This window comes from Dermacentor silvarum, chromosome 10 (assembly GCF_013339745.2).
Source record: "Dermacentor silvarum isolate Dsil-2018 chromosome 10, BIME_Dsil_1.4, whole genome shotgun sequence".
Taxonomy (NCBI): domain Eukaryota; kingdom Metazoa; phylum Arthropoda; class Arachnida; order Ixodida; family Ixodidae; genus Dermacentor; species Dermacentor silvarum.
This window is the reverse complement of record NC_051163.1, coordinates 48971056-48978520: the sequence shown is the minus strand read 5'-3', so window position 1 is coordinate 48978520 and position 7465 is coordinate 48971056. Positions and strand designations below refer to the sequence as shown.

General features: G+C 44.4%; 1 long non-coding RNA gene and 1 pseudogene across 1 annotated transcript; one reads left to right on the top strand and one right to left on the bottom strand.

Moving 5' to 3' along the window:
• The first annotated feature begins 725 nt into the window (after positions 1–725).
• On the top strand, positions 726–906 carry LOC119432095 (U2 spliceosomal RNA; annotated as a pseudogene).
• Positions 907–1422: 516 nt separating this feature from the next.
• Positions 1423–4332, bottom strand: LOC125940703 (uncharacterized). The gene is made up of 3 exons (XR_007463906.1): positions 4253–4332; positions 2949–3022; positions 1423–1662 (listed from the first exon to the last, which is right to left on the bottom strand). It is a non-coding gene; the product is annotated as an uncharacterized LOC125940703 (long non-coding RNA).
• Positions 4333–7465: the final 3133 nt, after the last annotated feature.

The window sequence follows — 7465 nt, the reverse complement described above, 5'->3', positions numbered from 1 at the left end:
GGCCTGAAGGTACAGAGTAAATATGGTGGTATGCTTGTTGAGGTGTTTATAATAATGTCGCTGTCAATGTATTGCTTGACATTTTCAGAGCTGCGGCGCTCCCTGAGGGCTTGTTTCCGACTGCAACGGTGGTTGATACGAACCTAAGGGCAGTCGATCATGTTTCTACAACAACGTTGAGTCGATCATTTCTCCCTGCTCATTTCGGTCATTTCGTTATTTCTTTGAGTAGTAGAGGTGCTAAAATAGCCAAATGTGCGGATTGAATGGAATACGAGTATTAAGAGAAAAAAAAATCAGTGTCATTGCACTCTGTGTAGCTGGATGACCAGCCAATCTGTGTTTGTGGCCATTGACCGTTGCTCCGCTGAAACGTTTCAAGTTTACGGGATCGGGGCCACATGGACGGTTCGCATTTCTTAGCGCCTCGCGGTCGTGGCGGGCAGCACGCTTACGCTTCGCGTTGGCGGCTCGCTCATCGTCGGTGGCCTCTTTCCGCCGCCACCACGCCCATTCCCTTTTCCGTTTACGCCGTCAGTTCTTGGTAGGCACGCTGTTCTTATTCGGACCCTACAACAAGCGGCCTACCCATTTCACAGTCAGAGCAGAACTGATAAAACAGCCTGTACGTAGAGCATGACGCCAGGAGACGGAGGACACTCAGATTGGTAGGCACTAGTGCGAATACGCGGCGTGGCGTACACGTGCGTGGTGGGAACGGTAGCATGGCCGACGCGGGTCAAAGAATAGGATATGTTCTTATCAGCTGAATATCTTATGCCGGTTATATTTGGACCGAAAATATTTAACTCATTTTAGAAGTTGACGGAGTTCTTGAAGCCTGCTTCACCTCCGCCCCGGGTCGGCCAGGTACCGCACTACCTTCGGGATTTTTGGCAACTAGCCATATACAGCTTCGCTATAAACACCTCTAAACAGCACGAAATGTCAAATTCGCATGCAATGCGTTTAGTAAAAATAAAAGGGTAAGAAAAAAAACGACGTAGGCTTTATTATTTCACTTCACACAAGTTTACAAATGGCCTTACGGACAACTGAATGGCTCCTAAATGAGAACCTGAAAGATCATTAGATTTTCACATTCTGACCAAAACCATACGTAATAATGGACAGAAATAGCGCATCACCAGATGTTGAAGGAGCAAAGAGCAATACTATAGTGTTGCAAATTGCTTTAATAAATGCAGCTATAGTGGGATGGTCCCAATAGTAAATTTTCTGGCTAAAGTACAGATTAAACATACGTAGGCCATCTTAAGGCGAGACATGCTTACTAATATACAGGAAGTTATTAAGAGGAGGTTGAGAACCGCATGCCTTAGCTTAGTTAGTTAAGCGTGTTTCGCATGCGTGAAACACGTTTAACTTTATAGTTATAACAAACATTCACGCACCTCCGCCCGAGTAAAGCCTGGATGCTGCAAAATCCACGATGCAGGCCTCCCATCCGTGCAGCTCAACGAACAAAATAGTGTTCATGAATCGGTAATGGGCTACGCGACGGCGTGCTGGCCTAACCAGCACGTGCCCAGGGGTCAGGGCCCGGTGCTCAAACTCCAGCTCCGCCTCAGCGACCGCTAACGCTAGCGCCACCTGCTGGACCACGGAGCGGAGCTCCAAGGCGTTGTTGAATTGCCCGAGCTGAGGAAGAAAAGAATAGCGTACGATAAGGCTCAGACTGGGCAGTTATTGCTGTGCAAACTAGGGCAATATGAGCAACGCTGAATTTGTGTGACCGTAATAATTTTGTTACGTCGCAGTGATGGAGAAAAATAAAAAATTCCCGGAAGCGTGAGTTAAAATCTTAACTCTTTATTGGGGCTACCGTGTGCCTAGGAATTCAAGCACCACTACGATAGTGGTGAGCACGGTTGTACAAAATGGGGTTCATGGGACAAGTGCGTCGGTTATCAATTAATAACTCATTGCAAAATCCAGCGTATTCACTGGTGCTCGCGTTCGTTCGAGATGGTATAACTCTATACGCGTCGCTCCTACAATCGGATTACACAAGGCTTTTACCTATTTATTAGGCGACGACATTTTAAAAATGTCAAATACATTATGCGCGTCTTTACGCTGAGCGACGAATCGATAACCATGACAATCAGGTGAAAACCAGTCACCGTGCAAAAGGAAAACAATATACGCTTGATAATATTGCACACGTCTTTAACGAACTATTTAGCTAATGCTTGCTATGAGGGTATGACGACGTATACATCTGCCACCGTCGACACCAGAACTTGTCTCGCTCAAACGAAGCTACAAGCGTACGGGGTTGCTGGCAATCTCAACCTTGACTGACCCCAATTCTGGTTAGCTTCAGCATTTTAACAAAGGCTGGCATATTCAGCACGACAAAGCCGTTAGCCGGGGTTTATAGTATAACCAACGTTTGTAGGCTACACTAAAAGCTTTTGAACTGAGCCAGCCAGCGAACCAGCCCCACCTTTCTTGCCTGCATAGCCATATCAAGTCAAGGAAATCACACAGAAAAGTATTTTTAATTGATCAACTTGTTATTTCAAACTTTCCTACCAAAACAAAACTGGTGACGGCGACATAAAAGCACTGTCAAACGAGTGCTCGACGGGCGTCACCACCCATACTACTCCCGTACTACTTCGTCACACTACAATCAAATTCTGCGCTAATCTATAAACAAATTCACAGTTTTATCAACGAAGACACTTGCCTGAGCCAATGCTTTCTTTGGCTTTGAACGGTTAAATATAGATTGCATATTTTGTTACAGTCGGCTGATGTTTTTTTTTTTTTTTTCGTTTCTAGTACGAAGAAATTAAATTGAAGCAGTCTTTGACATGGCGCACAGTTTTGACCAATCCGCCTTAGAAGCATTTGTACTGAAGAGGATGCGCCGTGATCTTGACGGCAGGTAACAATAATTTCATGACGGAACTTACCGTAATTTTGGAGAGCGGTTCACCTGCGTTTTCCATGCAGATGACGGCGTAGGGTGCGTACAGCTTTCGTCCATCTGAAAGTATGATGGACGTAAACTGTGTGTCACAAGAACCTAATTTAGTGTATACGCGTACTGAAGAGATTTCATTGAGAGGCCTTCGTCCTGCGATGTACGTAATAGATCATAATGATGATGGTGATGGTGGTGTCACAGTAAGAGTGGCAATCAATATGCAACAATTATTAATATGCACTTCATCTCAGCTGGTAACTGTAACCCAGCTCTATTCTGCCTGTGTGGCTTGACGAACATCACAAGGGGCAGCTCATCCCAATGCATTCAAGCTTCGGGCTAACAAAGCCACGTCTGACACCAGACTTCCTTCGTTATATCCAATCTTCGTTATAAGCATGTATTCGTGACATGCTGATATTGGTGAGAAACGCTTTAGACTACACGTTGGTCGCCAAGCATCGCAATCAGAAGACAACAGAAATTACTGCGGCGGCAGAGATTATTCGCCTGGAGGTCAAATGCCTGATTCGATAGGATCCTCACGAGGCATTGATAAGAACTAGATTATCTATCATAAGACCTGCGCTTAAACACTAGCATTTCTCGACCTGCGTAGGACATAAATAGGTCCTTCAGCGCGTGCCGCACGGGACACTTTTTTCACAATTAACTTGCGTGTTTAACAAAAATCTTTTTTGTTTTATATCTACCGGATACACTACATATATCTTCAGCGCATAACATTTCACCCTTCCCGCTAATAAAATTAAACTGAAAATTACGCTAGTGTCTGTCTGGTCTCGTGTCCATCTCCAAGTTTGTGCGCAAGAGCGTACCGTCATTTTAGATCGTCTTCATTCAGTTTGTTAATGCATGTTTAATATGTCGAGCTTCGACTGTATTGTCCGGGCAGTGACCCCTTTCGAAATGTCATCGAACCTACAAAAGTGTATACGTAGCACAACTGGAGGTGGCGAAAATTAGTTTCGCAGATACATTCAGACATCAGCGTGTAGAAAAGAGCACCTAAAAGCCTAAATCAATCCTGTGCTTTACTCTGTGGATTTGAACAAGGCTCAAAAATTATTCATTAGGTGAGTGAAAGCGCGGGCTTCTTTTATTTGCGCTTCAATTAAGCAATCAATAGGACAGGTAAAACGACAATTCATTATTTGACTGAACAAGGAGGCTAGCTAGGACAAGCAGATAAAGGGACAACGAGTATAATTTTGCCATCATGTAGAGAAAAATTAAACACCTCAAGGAACACTATCATAGCGTGCTCACACTTTCTGAAATCTGCCGACCCTTTCCTCGTCAGGTAGCTGGCGCATGCACTTTCCAGCAGCCCGGGATAGCTGTCCCAAACGCAGCGCGTCCTGTGAAAGATCCGGGAAAAACTTAAAATGAATATTCCGGCTGCGAAGTTCTCGCTTCATTTCATTTCTTTACTCTCAACGCCTTTCGGCGTTACAGAGATCAGTGCACGAACAAGAGAGAAGTTGCCAGAGATGACTACATAGCAATGTTCCGACCAATGGAGAATCTGTGATAGAGATGATTGCAGGCAGCCTTAAAGGCACACTAAAGAACGACAACAAAATCACTGTAAACACGCGAAGCATTCTTTAAAAACTCTATTCTGATTCATGCGGCAAGAAAAAAAAGCGGTTTACCGGAACAGAAATCGGAGGTCAAATGTTGTCATTTTGAACTCCGCATTTCCTTGCAGCCGAGCATGTTCGTAATACGTGATCGATTTAAAGGCATCTTCGCGGGCTCGCGGCAATATAGATCAGGGTAAGTTCTCGAAACTCGCTAGGTTCACTCTTCGCTTAAATTACAATACAATAGTTTGTTCGTTCAACGAGTAGCAATTAAATGGAGGCAGGCACACTCACAATTGGTGACATTGTGGCAGTTAGTGCGGGGAAGACTAGGTGGTGTCGCCACCAGTCACTCGCTTCTCCGCGTTTTCTGGCCTTCCTAAGCCTGATCTCGTTGTATGAGTAACACTTCATATATCACAAAAGGTCAGTCCACTAACACAGCTTAACTTAATGGCTAGCGACCTGTAAATGAGGACCAAATACGATATTAGGTTAAGCTCGAGTGAACATCTGCAGTTGCAAAGTGCTCGACAGATAGGTTTGATATGGCGTAGAATGCACAAGAACAAAATCCCGGGGGGAAGAAAGCCGCGGCATTTACGGACGATCACTCCGTGACGTCAGAAGTTTTGACGGCGCTTACTGTGGCACTAGTGAATTGCATACTCATAAAAAAGACACTTAGCTCACAAACTCTGATGTACTCTAATGCACACAAAAATACCTAAATATGCGAAAACATTGTCGAATCCATGACATTACGGTGACGTCACAGGTTCCGTGGCTCGGGAACGAAATTAGAAAGCCGAAAGTGTGGCCATCGTTTCATATTCTCTAATAGTATCCCTAAATGTGGAAATAATGCTTTCTTTTATTTTATTTAAAAATAATATTGCGCTACTGCTATGTGAACAGTTTTTCATACGAACCTTACCAAAGTGTGTAGATGGGTTATTAGTCCCCGGTAATGTGTATTTAACGCAAGTATTGCGCAATGCGGTTTGTAGTAAACTTACATGTGAAGCTGAGGGAAGCCTCTTGTTTGGTTCTCCAGGCCTTCAGCCAGCATCGTCAGGGACCTGTATGGATGAAGGGAAATTAAAGAGCATAATTAAAGGCATTACACTCAATCCATTCTGTTCTCAGTATTGAAGGGATGGTGTTGGCAGTGTGTTTTTAATTTTTTTATTTGTACATACTGCAGCCCTATCGGGCTATGGCAGGAGTGGGTGTGAAACATGGTCTCCCAACACCAGCCAGTTATGTTGTCATAATATCATAGAATTTTAGTTCATCAAGTACGCCTGCGAACGAATGACACTAAAGCTGCATGGACTTACTTTTCGAGGAAAAAAAAACTATCCTTGCTTCAGCTAGCAGAGTGCGCGCTCTCATATAAACAAGTAAGTAGTAGTTATGCGATGCGGCGCACTCGCAAAGCGTTAAAAAGCGCTAGCTTGCACTAATGAAAGACTGGTTATCCCGTCGTTATATGCTTTCGTATGTGACGTAATGAGTACAGCATCTAGCTGCTGCGCTGGAAAACTCGGGTTAAAAATCCACGTAATATTTTTAGTAAGCGACAGCCTTTGACATGGCGTCGAGGTGCAAAAGCTACCGAACCACGCCATACGCCGTACGAGTAAGCAAATGAAGCTTCGCCGTATAAAATAATCACTCATGGAACCACGCTGGTTTTAAGCGTTAACATTTCCTTTCAATGTAGGGAGGATGCTTGAGTTGCGTTGTATTATGCGTTATAGTGGCATTTGCGCGTTTATTATGCCTTAAGGGAAACTGGCTACAGATTTCTGACTTTGCATTTTACGCGCAAAATGATTGTTCTGGACCTGGAAACCATAGACAAAAAGCACTGGGAGGCCTCACAGTGCACTAATTAATTTACCATATTAGATTTTACGCGAACATGTTTCGGTTTCATTGTCTCAGGAGCTGTTTGTGTTTGTCGTTGCGTCATGATCTAGAGGGTTGTCACGTGTGCGGAGGACATCGCGAGGTTCTGGCCCTCGCTCCGGCTTGCACGGCTCTCTTTTATGGATCTACATCGAGCTGCAAGACGGTTAGCAGCACCGAAAGTAAGTGAGGCGCTATTAGAGTAAACTATTTTACTAAATTCGACTTTTTTTAAGGGAAAGGGGGGGGGGGGAGTTCGAGGAGGTTTACGACGTGCATTAACCGCAAAAAAAAAAAAAAACCGTTAAGTCGAAAGCGGCATGTCAGTAATCTTTTATAGAGAAGCCAGGAGCGAGAAAATTCTTCAGCGACTCACCAGCCAATCCGGACCTCGTTGATGAGGCACTGCATGTACTTAGTGATGCGCGCGCAGTCGTAGACCTTGAGCGTCATCGTGTCGCCGCGCACCGTGGAAACGAGGAAGATGTCCGCGTACTCGCTCTCGTGTAGCTTCACGCAGGTGTCCACGCGACTGCAACGTTTGATTGCCGTATTTACTCGTACACAAGCGCCCTCTGCATCCCATGCCAATCGTGACCGCAATGGGCGAGTGTGACCTATTTCCGACAAAGAAGGAACTCTCAACCTTAGGGCAAGAAACCGTGCCATGCTATAGGAAGGCAAAATGTTATACGTACGATACTGAAGCAGTTCCGTTGTGTTCCTATAGCTCTTTCTTTAAATACCATTGACATTCCTCTTTGCTATACCACTCTCGTTTGATAACGCCATTAACGCTTTAAGAACGAGGCTTATAAACACCCAGAAAGAAAGTTCATTTTCGATCTAAATGTGCAAACACATCAATAATAAGCATAATCAGCAAAATAAATAATATTTTGCGGAAATGTTTTCAGCAATAGGGGGAAAACCCCAGACAGGAAACTGGAAATGGGCTCCACTCCAAGTGAACCTA